Source organism: Mobula birostris, chromosome 13 (assembly GCF_030028105.1).
Source record: "Mobula birostris isolate sMobBir1 chromosome 13, sMobBir1.hap1, whole genome shotgun sequence".
In the NCBI taxonomy this organism is placed as follows: Eukaryota; Metazoa; Chordata; class Chondrichthyes; order Myliobatiformes; family Myliobatidae; genus Mobula; species Mobula birostris.
In genome coordinates this window covers 4878968-4895609 of record NC_092382.1, presented here as the reverse complement: position 1 = coordinate 4895609, position 16642 = coordinate 4878968, and the positions used below count along the sequence as shown (strand labels likewise).

Here is a 16642-nt window from a genome sequence, read left to right as displayed (position 1 = left end):
TGCTGTTTATATTCGATGGATTGGATGAATTCAAGCACAGAATCGATTTTGCTGACAGTCGGAGAGATACAGAACCCAAGCACCAGTGCCCAGATCCTGAATTCAAGTGCAAGGTGTCTGACATTGTGTACAGTTTAATCCAGCACAAGCTGCTCCCAGGATGTTCAGTGCTGGTGACCACACGTCCCACTGCGTTACATCGATTGGAAAAGGCGGAGATCGGTGTCTGGGCTGAAATCCTGGGATTTGTTGGTGAGGAACGGAAGGAATATTTCATCAGGTATTTTGAAGATCAGACGGTAGCGGCAGCAACCCCTCCTACTGCTGGATCCTCGCTCTGGCATTAAGTCCCTTCTTCACACAAAGAGTCAGGGACCCAGAGCGAATTCCCAAGACCATCACCCAACTATATTCCTACTATATTTACAACATCCTGAAAAACCATGGTCGTGAGATTGACAGTCCCCTGATGTGTTACTCAGGGTTGGTCAGATGGCCTTCAGAGGAGTGCTCGAGAAGAAGATTGTGTTTACAGGTGCAGATTTGATCAACTACAATCTGCAGCCTTCCCAGTTCCTGATGGAGCTTTTGGAGAGAGAGGATTCTGCCCGGAGCGCGGTGTACACATTTCCCACACCTCACCATCCAAGAGTTTGTAACTGCAGTAGCACAGTTCCTGAATCCACATCCCGGGGATATCCTGTAAAGGGATTTGGATAAAACTGTAGTGAATCAGATTGTGAAGAATTGTGACAAGTGACCAGGGGATCGGTCAGTAATTCCCCAAGGACAGGAGGGTTCTGTGGTTCCTTGTGAAGGGATGTTGGAGACTTCATCAGATCAGTGAACAACGGCCATTGGTTTAATGGTAGTAAATCACAGGAATGGCCGTGTTTCTCACTGACTGTGACACGTCCATTGACAATGTTCCTTCTCAGTTGTACAAGGCCTTGGTGAGACCGCACCTGGAGTATTGTGTGCAGTTTTGGTCCCCTGATCTGAGGAAAGACATCCTTGCCATAGAGGGAGTACAAAGAAGGTTCACCAGATTGATTCCTGGGATGGCAGGACTTTCATATGAAGAAAGAATGGATGAACTGGGCTTGTACTCGTTGGAATTTAGAAGATTGAGGGGGGATCTGATTGAAACGTATAAGATCCTAAAGGGATTGGACAGGCTAGATGCAGGAAGATTGTTCCCGATGTTGGGGAAGTCCAGAACGAGGGGTCACAGTTTGAGGATAGAGGGGAAGCCTTTTAGGACCGAGATTAGGAAAAACTTCTTCACACAGAGAGTGGTGAATCTGTGGAATTCTCTGCCACAGGAAACAGTTGAGGCCAGTTCATTGGCTATATTTAAGAGGGAGTTAGATATGGCCCTTGTGGCTACGGGGGTTAGGGGGTATGGAGGGAAGGCTGGGGCGGGGTTCTGAGTTGGATGATCAGCCATGATCATAATAAATGGCGGTGCAGGCTCGAAGGGCCGAATGGCCTACTCCTGCACCTATTTTCTATGTTTCTATGGTTCACTGTTACCGACACTGACTGCAGCAGGTGGGTCAGAGATTCACACCCGCTTCCCAGTGAGAAGGAGATAAATACCATTGTGAGATTGTCCTCCCTGCCCTTCCCCGTGTGTGACTTTTCTCACTACCAGATACCGTGAGCGCATCTCTTCTGGGCCTCTTTTCAGTCTCACCCCTCCCGTACAATCTTTTTCTGTAACCCCTCATCTTGTATGATTATCGTTTCCCCCCGAGTCCTCCTGTGAGACAACTCATCCCTATCCCCCTTCCTCCTGTGGGATCTTTTCCCCAATCCCTTCCTCCTGTTGGATGTCTTCCCCATCCCCCTTCCTCCTGTGGGATCTCGCTTCCCCATCCCCCTTCATCCTGTGGGATCTCTCTTCTCCTCCCCCTTCCTCATGTGGGATCTCTCTTCCCCATCCCCCTTCATCCTGTGGGATCTCTCTTCCCCATCCCCCTTCATCCTCTGGGATCTCTCTTCCCCATCCGCCTTCCTCCTGCTGGATCTCTCTTCCCCATCTGCCTTCCTCCCGCAGGATCTCGCTTCCCCATCCGCCTTCCTCCTGCTGGATCTCTCTTCCCCATCTGCCTTCCTCCCGCAGGATCTCTCTTCCCCATCCGCCTACCTCCTGCAGGTTCTATCTTCCCCATCTGCCTTCCTCCCGCGAGATCTCGCTTCCTCATCCGCCTTCATCCTGTGGGATCTCTCTTCCCCATCCCCCTTCATCCTCTGGGATCTCTCTTCCCCATCCGCCTTCATCCTGCTGGATCTCTCTTCCCCATCCCCCTTCATCCTCTGGGATCTCTCTTCCCCATCCCCCTTCATCCTCTGGGATCTCTCTTCCCCATCTGCCTTCCTCCCGCGGGATCTCGCTTCCTCATCCGCCTACCTCCTGCAGGTTCTATCTTCCTATCCTTTTGCTTGGCTGGAGTCCCACCACTATCTCCCATCGACACTTTCCCATTCACAAATCTTCCTCACTGGGGGACTTACTTCCATCCTTCAATTCTTGCAGGTAGGTTTGCTAGAGAGGCTCCAGTGGACTTAAACGAGATACAAGTGGCGAGGGGAACCAAAGTGTAGGAACAGATGTAGGGGAGAAGGAAGAAAAAGGAGATAGTAAAGTTGTTTGCACCATTAGTGATAAACAGAGAGATAGAGGTGGAAAATTACTTAAATGCATTTATTTTAATGCTAGGAGCATTGTAAGAAAGGTGGATGAGCCTAGAGCATGGATTGATACCTGGAAGTATCATGTTGTAGCTATTAGTGAAACATGGTTGCAGGAGGGGTTTGTTTGGCAACTAAATATTCCTGGATTTCATTGCTTCAGGTGTGCTAGAATCAGAGGGACAAGAGGGGGAGGTGTTGCTTTGCTTGTCAGAGAAAATATTACAGCAGTGCTCTAGCAGGATAGATTAGAGGGCTCGTCCAGGGAGGCTATTTGGGTGGAACTGACGAATCGGAACGGTGTAGTAACACTTATAGGGGTGTATTCTAGACCACCAAATGGGGAGCAAGAATTGAAGGAGCTAATTTGTAAGGAGATAGCAGATATTTGTAGTAAGCACACGGTTGAGACTGTGGGAGATTTTAATTTTCCACACGTAGATGGGGAAGCCCAGACTGTAAAAGGGCTAGATGGTTTGGAGTTAGTAAAATGTGTGCAGGATAGTTTTTTGCAGCAACACATAGAGGTACCAGCTAGAGAAGGAGCAGTGCTGGATTTCCTGTTAGGGGATGAGATAGGGCAGGTGACGAAGGTATGTGTTTGGGAGCAATTCGGGTCCAGTGATCACAATGCCATTAGTTTCAATATAATTATGGAGAAGGATAGGTCTGGACCGAGGGTTGAGATTTTTGATAGGAGAAAGGCTAACTTTAAGGAGATGCGAAAGGATTTAGAAGGAGTGGATTGGGACAATTTGTTTTATGGGAAGGATGTAATAGAGAAATGGAGGTCATTTTAAGGTGAAATTTTGAGGGTACAGAATCTTTATGTTCCTGTCAGGTTGAAAGGAAAGGTTAAAAGTTTGAGAGAACCATGGTTTTCAAGGGATATTGGAAACTTGGTTTGGAAAAAGAAAGATATCTACAATAAATATAGGCAGCATGGAGTAAATGAGGTGCTCGAGAAATATAAAGAAGGTAAAAAGAATCTTGAGAAAGAAATTAGAAAAGCTAGAAGAAGATACGAGGTTGTTTTGGCAAGTAAGGTGAAAATAAATCCAAAGTAAATGCAAAGGGTTTCTACCGTTATATTAATAGCAAAAGGACAGTAAGGGATAAAATTGGTCCCTTAGAGAATCAGAGTGGGCAGCTATGTATGGAGCCAAAAGAGATGGGGCAGATTTTGACCAATTTCTTTTCTTCAGTATTCACTAAGGAGAGGATATTGAATTGTGTATGGTAAGGGAAACAAAGAGGGTTGTTATGGAAACTATGATAATTAAAGAAGAGCAAGTACTGGAGCTTTTAAGGAATATAAAAGTGGATAAGTCTCCAGGTCCTGACAGGATATTCCCTAGGACCTTAAGGGAAGTTAGTGTAGAAATAGCAGGGGCTCTGACAGAAATATTTCAAATGTCATTAGAAACGGGGATGGTGCCGGAGGATTGGAGTATTGCTATATATGGTATATATAATTATCTGGATAGACAGGGTCTGATTAGGAACAGTCAACATGGATTTGTGCATGGAAAGTAATGTTTGACAAATCTTATTGAATTTTTTGAAGAGGTTGCTAGGAAAGTTGACAAAGGTAAAGCGGTGGATGTTGTCTATATGGGCTTCAGTAAGGCCTTTGACAAGGTTCCATACGGAAGGTTAGTTAGGAAGGTTCAATCGTTAGGTATTAATGTTGAAGTAGTAAAATGGATTCAGCAGTGGCTGGATGGGAGACGCCAGAGAGTAGTGGTGGATAAATGTTTGTCAGATTGGAGGCCGGTGACTAGCGGTGTGTCTCAGGGATCTGTACTGGGTCCAGTGTTGTTTGGCATATACATTAATGATCTGGATGATGGGGTGGTAAATTGGATTAGTAAGTATGCAGATGATACTAAGATAGGTGGAGTTGTGGATAATGAAGTAGGTTTTCAAAGCTTGCAGAGAGATTTAGGCCAGTTAGAAGAGTGGGCTGAAAGATGGCAGATGGAGTTTAGTGCTGATAAATGTGAGGTACAACATTTTGGTAGGACTAATCAAAATAGGACATACATGGTAAATGGTCGGGCATTGAAGAATGCTGTAGAACAGAGGGATCTGGGAATAATGGTGCATAGTTCCCTGAAGGTGGAATCTCATGTGGATAGGGTGGTGAAGAAAGCTTTTGGTTTGCTGGCCTTTATTAATCAGAGAATTGAGTATAGGAGTTGGGATGTAATGTTGAAATTGTACAAGGCATTGGTAAGGCCAAATTTGGAGTATTGTGTACAGTTCTGGTCACTGAATTATAGGAAAGATGTCAATAAAATTGAGAGAGTACAGAGAAGATTTACTAGAATGTTACCGGGGTTTCATCACCTAAGTTACAGAGAAAGGTTGAACAAGTTGGGTCTTTATTCTTTGAAGCGTAGAAGGTTGAGGAGAGACTTGATAGAGGTATTTAAAATTATGAGGGGGATACATAGAGTTGACGCGGATAGGCTTTTTCCATTGAAATTGGGGGAGATTCAAACTAGAGGACATGAGTTGAGAGTTAAAGGGCAAAAGTTTAGGGGTAACATGAGGGGGAACTTCTTTACTCAGAGAGTGGTAGCTGTGTGGAACGAGCTTCCAGCAGAAGTGGTTGAGGCAGGTTCGATGTTGTCATTTAAAGTAAAATTGGATAGCTATATGGACAGGAAAGGAATGGAGCGTTACGGGCTGAGTGCGGGTCAGTGGGACTAGGTGAGAGTAAGCATTTGGCATGGACTAGAAGGGCCGAGATGGCCTGTTTCCGTGCTGTAATTGTTATATATCGTTATATGGTTAACCCTACCCCTCTGGAGTCTCTCACATCAGAAACATTTCTCTCATCGGGAAATGAGGCAGAATATGTGGAGTTCACAGGGTCACATCGACAGACTAAATTACCGACATTCGGTGAATACCCTGGAGCTGGGCAGTGAGGGACATTGATAATGATGGGAACTCCGATCAGTGATTTACCGAAGGGTTCAATGTTTCCTGAAATATTCGAGTGAGAGAAATTCCCTCAGACCCACAGTTTGAATCACTTTGTTGATCAACTTGTTTGTTTGTGTTCAGACTTGGGAGGAATAAACTGGGAGATTCAGGAGTGAAACTGGTGTCTGCGGCTCTGAGGAACCCGGAGTGTAAAATACAGAAACTCTGGTAAGTACAAGACTGTGGGAGATTGTGTTTACAGTCACTGAGTGTGTGACACTGAACAATAATGTGATCAGTAATTTCTTTATTAACCTTTTTATTGATTTAAAAGTATAAATACAGTAAAGAGGAGAATTAGTTCAAGTATATATATCAGTAACAATATAAACCAAGATTAAGATAGACATTGTCAAAGTCATAGATATTAAACTAGTATAATATATAATAAAAGAAAATGAAAATAACAATTCTCCTCTTAACCAGTTTATGAAGAGAAAGGAAAAAACATTGGGTTTTAAATGAAAAGGGAAAAAAACCACTACACTATAACAAAACAAAAAAAGGGGGACTGGGCATCTCATTTTGAGGATACAACCCAAAAAGAGAGAGAGAGAAAGACTTTCTGATCAAATCTAAAACTTCGATTAAAAAAAGATTGTAAGAGTAATAAATCAAATTAAATGAAAATATTGGATAAAAGGTCACCATATTTGCTCAAATTTAAAGGATGTATCAAATGTCCGACTTCTTATTTTCTCTAAACTTAAACAGGACATAATGGAGGAGAGCCAGTAAATGACTGTAGGTGGATTAGAATCCTTCCACTCCAATAAAGTGGCTCTCCCAGCCGGTAAGGTCGAAACGGCTATCATACATCGAGCGGAAACAAGAATATTTCGTAAGCAAATTAGGTTGTAGATCCAGATCCAAGACTTTTGATAGTGTTTTAAAAACATCTCTGCAAAAGTTATCTGGCTTTATACAAGACCAATACTTATGAGTTAAAGCGTCCAGCTCAATATTACATCTGTCACAAGTAGGATTAATACTGGAGAAAATATGCGCTGGTTTATCCTTTGACACATGGGCCCGATGCGCTACCTTGAACCGTATCAAGGAACGACAGGCACAAATAGATGAGTTGTTAACCAAATGAAAAGTTTTACTCCATTGATTATCTGAAAATGACTCTTTATCATTAGATATCATTCGTGAACTCGATAACCGTTTATAGATTAAGCTAACAACCTTTTTTGAAATGGACTCTCCAGGAGGCGCTCATGGTGTGAGGTACATTTTGGCTTCGCTCCATTCCCTTTACTTCTTTTACCCGTAACCACCCTTATTTAATCTGTTTATACCTACACTAATAGGTTTATAACACAAATATATCTTTGAACTTTGATTTTAACTCGCTGGAAATGTGAACCAGAGGACGAGAAGTTAAAAATGGGAAGGACTCCAACGGCAACGGGAAAAAAAAGATGGCGATCCTAAAGCATCTAAGCAAATACCAATAACTTTTGAAATAATGTCGAATCTTCTAGATGAAAAACTTAATCAAAGATTTGCTGTGTTTGAAGAAGTTTTGAAGATGATTCAAGATGACATTAGATTGTTTAGATGTGAAATTGATCAACAGCAAACTAGAATTTCAGAACTGGATGCTGCCCGTTGGCAGAGGACAAAAGATTGAAGCCCTGGAAAAAAATCTGGCTTCAACATCCCATGTTGGAACGTTATAAATCCAAGATTATTGATCTCGAAGATCGATCCCGATGACAGAACTTGCGGATAATCGGGCTTCCCAAAGATATCGAGACGGCCGATCCTACCAAATACTTTTCTCAATTTTTAATGGATATGTTTGGTTCAGAGGTTTTGGAGGCCCCTCCATTGCTCGATCGCGTGCACCATACATTGCGCCCCAAACCTTCCAGAGAATTTAAACTGAGACCCATTATTATTCTGTTCCATTATGCTCACATGAAGGATCGTGTGGTGCGAGCTGCGCAGCGGAAAGATATGATCCAATTTCAAAGTTTCAAATTTTGCCTCGTTGAAGATTTCAGTCCTGAAGTTCTGAGGGAATGGATAGCTTTTAAACCACAGATGTCAGAATTTTATCAAAAAGGCCTTAACCAGTGTTGCTGTTTCCAGCACGTTTGAAAATAGTTCTTGCCGATAACTCTCGTCGTCTGTTTAAATCTCCGGATGAAGCTCAGTTTTCTTGACAATCAGCGTTCCTCTGCTCCGGACTAATTAACGGACTGTTGTTTATTCTCTTTGTTCTTACATGCTTGTTTTTTCAGTAGATCCAGATCCAAAACTTTTGATAGGGTTTTCAAAACATCTCTCCAAAAGCTTACAGCTTTGGATTTTGAAAATCTGAGGGCTTTTGCCCTGGGTTTGTAGGGTAGGTATTTTTCATATTTTCGGATAAGTTTTCTTTCTTTACTGATTCTGTATTTTATTTATTCTTTTTTACTTTTTATTTTTCTTTCTTTGAAACTTTATAGGCCTATATCCTTGCTAAATGTGGATTCCAAGATATTTTCAAAATTACTGGCAACTAGACTGGAGAAAGTATTGCCTCCAATTATTTCTGTTGACCAGACTGGATTTATTAAAAATCATTATTCCTTCTTTAATATTAGGAGATCAATGAATATTGTTTATACTTCTTCATCCAGAACTCCAGAATGTGTCATTTCACTGGACACTGAGAAAGCTTTTGACAGAGTCGAATGGACATATTTGTTTAATTCGCTTGAGAAATTCAATTTTAGTCCGATATTTATATCTTGGATTAAACTGATATACCTTACCCCCTTCGGCATTTACCAATAATCAAAGATCTCCCTTTTTTCCAGTTATTTCCTGGTACTCGGCAGGGTTGCCCTCTTTGTCCATTATTATTTGATATTGCCCTGGAACCTTTAGCTATTGCTATTCGTGACTCTCCTAATATATTTGGCATTACCCGCAGGAATGAGATACACAAACTATCACTATATGCAGATGATTAATTATTATATATCTCTAACCCTGAGAAATCCATTCCAGCAGTGTTAGCTCTGCTTCCTCAGTTGAGTAACTTTTCCGGTTACAAATTGATTAATAAGAAGCATAAGGACTTATTGAAGTTCAATTTTTTTTCCTAAATCCTTTTTTAATACTGTTGATTCCAAAAGTTCCTCTTATATATGGCAGAATAAAAATCTCAGATTAAGTAAAAAATACTTACGTAGAACATAGACATAGAACATAGAATAGTACAGCACAGTACAGGCCCTTCGGCCCACAATGTTGTGCCGACCCTCAAACCCTGCCTCCCATGTAAGCCCCCCATCTTAGATTCCTCCATATACCTGTCTAGTAGTCTCTTAAACTTCACTAGTGCATCTGCCTCCACCACTGACTCAGGCAGTGCATTCCATGTACCAACCACTCTCTGAGTAAAATACCTTCCTCTAATATTCCCCTTGAACTTCCCACCCCTTACTTTAAAGCCATGTCCTCTTGTATTGAGCAGTGGTGCCCTGGGGAAGAGGCGCTGTCTATCCACTCTATCTATTCCTATTATCCTCTACACCTCTATCATGTCTCCTCTCATCCTCCTTCTCTCCAAAGAGTAAAGCCCTAGCTCCCTTAATCTCTGATCATAATGCATACTTTCTAAACCAGGCAGCATCCTGGTAAATCTCCTCTGTACCCTTTCCAATGCTTCCACATCCTTCCTTTCGTGAGGTGACCAGAATTGGACACAGTACTCCAAGTGTGGCCTAACCAGAGTTTTATAGAGCTGCATCATTACATAGCGATTCTTAAACTCTATCCCTCGACTTATGAAAGCTAACACCCCATAAGCTTTCTTAACTACCCTATCCACCTGTGAGGCAACTTTCAGGGATCTGTGGACATGCACCCCGAGATCCCTCTGCTCCTCCACACTACCAAGTATCCTGCCATTTACTTTGTACTCTGCTTTGGAGTTTGTCCTTCCAAACTGTACCATCTCACACTTCTCCGGGTTGAACTCCATCTGCCACTTCTCAGCCCACTTCTGCATCCTATCAATGTCTCTCTGCAATCTTTGACAATCCTCTACACTATCTACAACACCACCAACCTTTGTGTCGTCTGCAAACTTGCCAACCCACCCTTCTACCCCCACATCCAGGTCGTTAATAAAAATCACAAAAAGTAGAGGTCCCAGAACAGATCCTTGTGGGACACCACTAGTCACAATCCTCCAATCTGAATGTCCTCCCTCTACCACCACCCTCTGCCTTCTGCAGGCAAGCCAATTCTGAATCCACCTGGCCAAACTTCCCTGGATCCCATGCCTTCTAACTTTCTGAATAAGCCTACCGTGTGGATCCTTGTCAAATGTCTTACTAAAATCCATATAGATCACATCCACTGCACTACCCTCATCTATATGCCTGGTCACCTCCTCAAATAACTCTATCAGGCTTGTTAGACACGATCTGCCCTTCACAAAGCCATGCTGAATGTCCCTGATCAGACCATGATTCTCTAAATGCCTATAGATCCTATCTCTAAGAATCTTTTCCAACAGCTTTCCCACCACAGACGTAAGGCTCACTGGTCTATAATTACCCAAACTCCCTTCTACCTTTTTTGATGGGGGACATTTTGGCCAATTCCCTGCCCTCCCCTTTAATGGCTGCACGCCAGGTTTAATTCCCAACCGTTCTAACGGAACTGGCTCCAGCCTGAAGCTGTCTGTCGTTCGGAGCGTTCCCACAGTGATGTATTTCCGCCTCCTGTCCAGTGGCACAGCTTCCAGTGGATGTGCGGGTTTGAGACTCCCCCACGAGACCCCGGGGAATTAGACAGAAAGAGCCTGGGGGCCGGGGTTCAGTCTGGGACACTGGTGTCCCGGGGCGGGATTATCCCGGGAGAGAATCCTTTTGCTCCCTTTGCTGAGGACGGTGCATTCGGCAGTCTGGCTGATATAATGATGTTAAATTGACAAATACCTCGGCAGTGACCCTGGATCTGCAGCGATCTCAGACACGGCCCTGAAGTGTGATTTTATAATCATCGGTTCCCCGATGCAGAGTGACGGTGAGAAACGGGACTGATTATTCAATCTGTCACTCATTGTCACCGGTCAGTTAATTGTGTGTGATTCTGAGTGAGTTGGGAGCAGCTTATTTATCCCTGCACACGAGCAGCTCACACATTGTTTAATTTACATTTGTCATGATGAAATCAATAAACCACTGTAATTTCCTGTCTTGGTGTCGGACTCGAGTCTCACTAGAGGAGAAACAGTACCCTGGGGTTACTGCTGCCCACCGCACCCGGTGAACTGCAATAATGGTGTGAGCTCCTCACACTGGTACGGCAGCGTCTCAGCTCCAGGCTGAGGGATGTCAGTCTGATAGTGTCTGGTCCCCAGGATCTGTTCACTCCCCATCCCGGCTGACCACCGCATCCTCTCACGCCAGATACTCGCACTATCCTGATCCCCACCTTCCTGCGTGCTTTCTTGCTCTCACAGTCAAAAACAATAAAGGAGATTGGAAGCTCATATACTGTATAATATCTGACCCACGTCCACCAAGGTCGCAAACAGAAGGGAACAGAAGCAATCAACACGGGCTGAAGCTCCCTCTTTACAGACCTGGCACACAAACCCGGGGCCAGACAGAGTCAAGCTTCCTCCGCACAGACCCAGCTCACACCCCCACAATCAAAGCATCTCATAATCTTATACACCTCTATCAGGCCACCTCTCATCCTCTGTTGCTCCAAGGAGAAAAGGCCAAGTTCACTCAACCTATTCTCATAAGGCATGCTCCCCAATCCAGGCAATATCCTTGTAAATCTCCTCTGCACCCTCCCCATGGTTTCCATATCCTTCCTGTAGTGAAGCGACCAGATCTGAGCCAGTACTCCAAGTGGGGTCTGACCAGTGTCTATATAGCTGCAACATTACCTCTCGGCTCCTAAATTCAATGCCACGATTGATGAAGGCCAATATACCGTACACCTTCTTAACCACGGAGTCAACCTGCACAGCTGCTTTGAGCATCCTATGGACTCGGACCTCAAGAACCCTCTGATGCTCCACACTGCCAGGAGTCTTACCATTAACACTACCTGTAAAAGTACAACGAAGGAATAGGGAAAAAGCCTAAGAAGGTTAATGCGTACGGATAACTGCATTCTACTCTTTATTTGTTGTTTAATCTCCCCGAGGGGAGGTGCAGCATTCCGAGGGGTACTGCAATACTGGGTCGATGCACGGAGTGGACGAAGGAAGCCCCTATTCCATCTTCCTGTTCCAAAAATCAATGTAATATATGGTCCCAGATAAGGGACGCATCAGATTTTAAACTGATAAGAACTGATTTTTTTGAAAAATATACTTTATTCAGAAATATTACAAAATAAAATTATTTGCAAAAAAACATTTGTTGACCCTAAGTCCTTATAGAATAAATAAAGTTATTTACAATAAATCATGTGTTTACTCTGTCCTTATTCAAAATAAAGATGTTTACAATAAATCATTCATTGACTCTCATTCCTTTACTGATGTTCCATTACAGTCTATACCTTTCCACATTTCCAGCCACTCCTGTAGCACGATGTTGATTCATCTATCCACACCACTGAGGAGAGGAATACTCTTCGCCACCCGACTCCTCGCACTCCCGCGCGCGGGTGACAAACCTTAAACTGTGGTCCTTCTCCACCCGGCTTTTGCGGTGGCTGCACCAAGTTTGAGTGCATCCCTCAGCACGTGATTTATAATTTAAATTTTTAATATTTACTATCGATTTGTACTCCAGGGAGCACGAAGAGCAGAATCAAATATCGCTGTGATGATTGTATGCTCTAGTATCAATTGTTTGGCAACAATAAAGTACTCCTGCAGCTGAGAATGTGCCAGTCAGCAGCACATTCTCCCACGGACATCTCTATGTGCTGGTAAATCATCAATTTTCGGGCCGACCGAAGAGCGTCCTTCACCGAGTTGATGATCTGACAGCAGCACCGGATGTTGGTCTCCGTGTGCGTCCCCGGGAACAGCCCGTAGATCAGAGAGTCCTCGGTTACGCAGCTGCTGGGGTTGAAACTTGACACCGTCCCTTCCGTCATCCTCCACACCCTCTCTGCGAACTGACAGTGTGCGAAGAGGTGGGTCACAGACTCCTCCTCACTGCAGTCCTCCCGTGAGCAGTGGGGAGCGGAGACGATGTTCCAGGCGTACAGGAGGGATCTGACTGGGAGGGCCCCTCTCATCGCCAGCCAGGCAAGGTCCTGGTGACTGTTGGTGAGGTCTGGCGATGAGGCATTTTGCCAGATGAACTGGACGGTCTGCTCAAGGAACCACCCCACTGTGTCCATCTCGTCCTTCTCCTGCAGTGGCTGCAGGACATTACGTGCCGACCACTGCCTGATGACCCTGTGGTCAAAGGCGTTCTCCTGGAAGAACTTTTCTATGAAGGACAGGTATGCCGGCAACGACCAGCTGACGGGGGCGTTGCGCGGGAGTGGGGCCAGACCCATCCTTCCTAGCCCGGGTGACAGGTAGAACCTGGGCACAGAGTGGTACTTGGTGCCCACATACCTGGGTTCTACACACAACCTGATGCAGCCACACACGAAGCTGGCCATCAGAATGAGGGCGACATTGGGGACATTCTTGCCCCCATTATCCAGGGACTTGTGCATGGCGGTCCGTCTCACCCGCTCCATCTTGGATCCCCAGACGAATCTGAAGACAGCTCGGGTGATTTCCGAGCTGCAGGAGCTGGGGACGGGCCACACCTGCACCAAGTACAGCAGCCCTGAGAGCACCTCACACCTGATGACCAGGTTCTTGCCCGTTATCGACAGGGAGCGCCCTCCCCACAGTCCCAGTCTCTGTTTCACCTTGGCAGTCCGCTCCTGCCAGTTCTTGTTGCACGCCTCAGCCCCTCCGAACCAGATCCCCAACACCTTCACGTGGTCAGACCTGATGGCGAAGGGGACGTTGGATCGGTCCGGCCAGTTGCCGAATAGCATAGCTTCGCTCTTCGTGCGGTTGACCCTGGCCTCCGACACTAGCTCAAACTGTTCGCAGATGCCAATCAACCTGCAAACTGACCTCGGATCAGAGCAGAAGAGGGTGACATCGTCCATGTACAGGGAGGTTTTCACTTGGGTCCCTCCACTGCCTGGCAGCATCACCCCTCTTATGCCCTCATCCCTCCTGATGGCTTCGGCAAAGGGTTCAATGCAGCAAACAAGACAGGGGAGAGAGGTTTCCCACCCATTGACCTGGACTGCACTACAGATGTCTGTGTCGAGCAGTCTGATCTGATTTCGGATTCCCTCCCCAAAACCAATTTTGGAGAGCACATCCGCCATGTACGTGTGCGATATCCTGTCGAAGACTTTCTCCTGGTCCAAGCTGACCAGGCAGGCGTTCACCCCCGTCCTGCACATCGGCGATGGTGTCCCTCAGCAGCGTGAGGCTGTCTGAGATCTTCCTGCCCGGTACAGCACAGGTTTGGTCCGGGTGGATCACCTGTCCCAGAGCAGACTCGACCCTGTTGGCAATGGCCTTCAACAGGATCTTGTAGTCCACATTCAGGAGAGATGGGTCTCCAATTCCTGATGTCCTCCCTTTCCCCCTTCTGCTTGTAGATGAGGGTGATCGTGCCCTTCCTCATGGACTCTGACATACTGCCGGCCAGAAGCATAGCGTTGTACACTTCCAGCAGGTCTGGGCCCATCCAGTTCCACAGAGCCGAGTACAACTTAGCCGGTAAGCCGTCGCCTCCGGGAGTCTTACCCGACCCAAAGGAACGGATGGAGCCTGTCAACTCGACCAGAGTCAGTGGCTGATCCAGACTCTCCCGCTTGCCGTCGCCTAAGACCTGTGTGATAGATGACAGGAAGTTGCGGGAGGCTGTGGATTCTGTGGCCTTTTCATCGTACAGACCGGCATAGAAGGACCTGCAGATCCTCAGTATGTCATTCTACGAGGACACGACTGAGCCGTCCTCTTCCCTAAGGTTGAGGATCACAGAGCTCCCCTTGTGCACCTTCTGGAAGAAGCCTGAGCACGTCTCGTCCTGCTCCACGGTTTGGACCCTTGATCGGTAGATGATCTTGGAGGATTCGGCGGCAAGGTGCTGGGCTTTCCGGCTCTTCACCTCTCGCAGTTCCTCCCCGACATCCACCCCCTTCGACTGCAGAAGGAGGAGTTACTGCAACTCTGTCTGGAGTTTACGCAGTTCCATATAACCATATAACAATTACAGCACGGAAAGAGGCCATCTTGGCCCTTCTAGTCCACGCTGAACTCTTACTCTCACCTCGTCCCACCGACCTGCACTCAGCCCATCACCTTCCATTCCTTTCCTGTCCAATTTAACTTTAAATGACAACCTCAAACCTGCCTCGACCAGTTCCCTCTGCTCCTGGCTTGCTTTCTGGATACCCTTGCGTATGAAGAACTTCTTGATGTTCTCCTTGGTGGCTTCCCACCAGAGAACTGGGGAATCAAAGGTTTTCAAGGTTTTCCAACCTGTGTACTCCTCCTCTAGTCCTACTTGTAGCAGAAAGAGTGAAGATGTATCAATTAGTCGGCCAGGCAGCATCTCTAGGGAGAGGTACAGTCGACGTTTCAGGCCGAGACCCTTCCTTCAGTTAGTCCTGACGAGGGGTCTCGGCCTGAAACGTCGACTGTACCTCTTCCTGGAGATGCTGCCTGGCCTGCTGCGTTCACCAGCAACTTTGATGTGTGTTGCTTGAATTTCCAGCATCTGCAGAATTCCTCGTGTTTGTGCATCAGTTAGTGATCTCCAAACTGAGTTGGGTCTCACTGATGTAGAGGAGGCTACACTGGGAGGAAGAGTGATTATGAAAGAGGTGTAGGGATAGATGTAACACTTATTGTGGTTGCAGGGTGTTTGGCAGACGAGAGTCACAGGGAGAGTGATCCCTGTGATAAATGGAGACGGACGTGGAGAGGAAGATGTGCCTGGTGGTGAGATCCTGGTGGAGATAGTGGAAATTGCAGAGAATATGTTGAATGCAGAGCTTCAGTGAATGGCAGATGCAGAAAAGGTAATCCTATCGTTATTATGTCGTGGAGGGGACATGGGGAGAGGGCAGACGTGCAGGAAATGGAGGAGTTACGGGTGAGTTCTGTATTGATTGCAGTGGGCAGGAAACCCCTTTATTGATTGAAAAAAGATTTCTTGGATGTCCTAGCATGAAAAACCTCCTCATAAAATCAGATGCAGCAGAGACAAAGAAACTGAGAGAAGGGAATAGTATCCTTGAAAGTGACAGTGTGAGCAGAGTTTCCATAGGTCCATTTAATGTCAGAAAGTAACTGTTGTGGACAAGGTAACTGTGGGAGTCAGTAGGTTTGTTAAAGAGGCCAGAAGGTAATCCGTTTCTGGAGACAGAGAGAGACAGATCAGGAAAGGGGAGTGAGATCATGAAAATGGACCAAGCAAATTTGAGAGAGGGGGTGTATGTTGGTGGGAAAGTTGACAAATCTGACGACAACATGAGGAAATCTGCAGATGCTGGAATTTTAAGCAACACACATAAAAGTTGCTGGTGAACGCAGCAGGCCAGGCAGCATCTCTAGGAAGAGGTACAGTCGACGTTTCAGACCGAGACCCTTCGTCAGGGCTCACTCCAGACTAAGTCTGACGAGCTCCACACGGGAGCTGGAAACAGCATCAATGACGTCATCAATGTGGTGGAGAAAGTTTTACCTGTCTGCCTTTGAACGCTCCAAAAACAGCCCAAAATTTTAAAACAACACCAAATTACTTCACTATACTCAATGCGGCACTAGCCAAAGGGCAGATTACAAATCATTTCCTTACTCAATGAGAAAGGTTCAATCTTCTTCCATGGTGTCAGGTAGTTTCTTTGCATCCCAATCGCAGTACTCTTGGCAACTCACAGCAGGCTGGTCCCAGGGTAACTCTGTAACCCAAAATCATAG

At 45.7% G+C, this 16642-nt stretch overlaps 1 non-coding gene across 1 annotated transcript; it reads right to left on the bottom strand.

Moving 5' to 3' along the window:
- Positions 1-11874: 11874 nt before the first annotated feature.
- Positions 11875-12057, bottom strand: LOC140208748 (U2 spliceosomal RNA). The gene has a single exon (XR_011888904.1). It is a non-coding gene; the product is annotated as a U2 spliceosomal RNA (small nuclear RNA).
- Positions 12058-16642: the final 4585 nt, after the last annotated feature.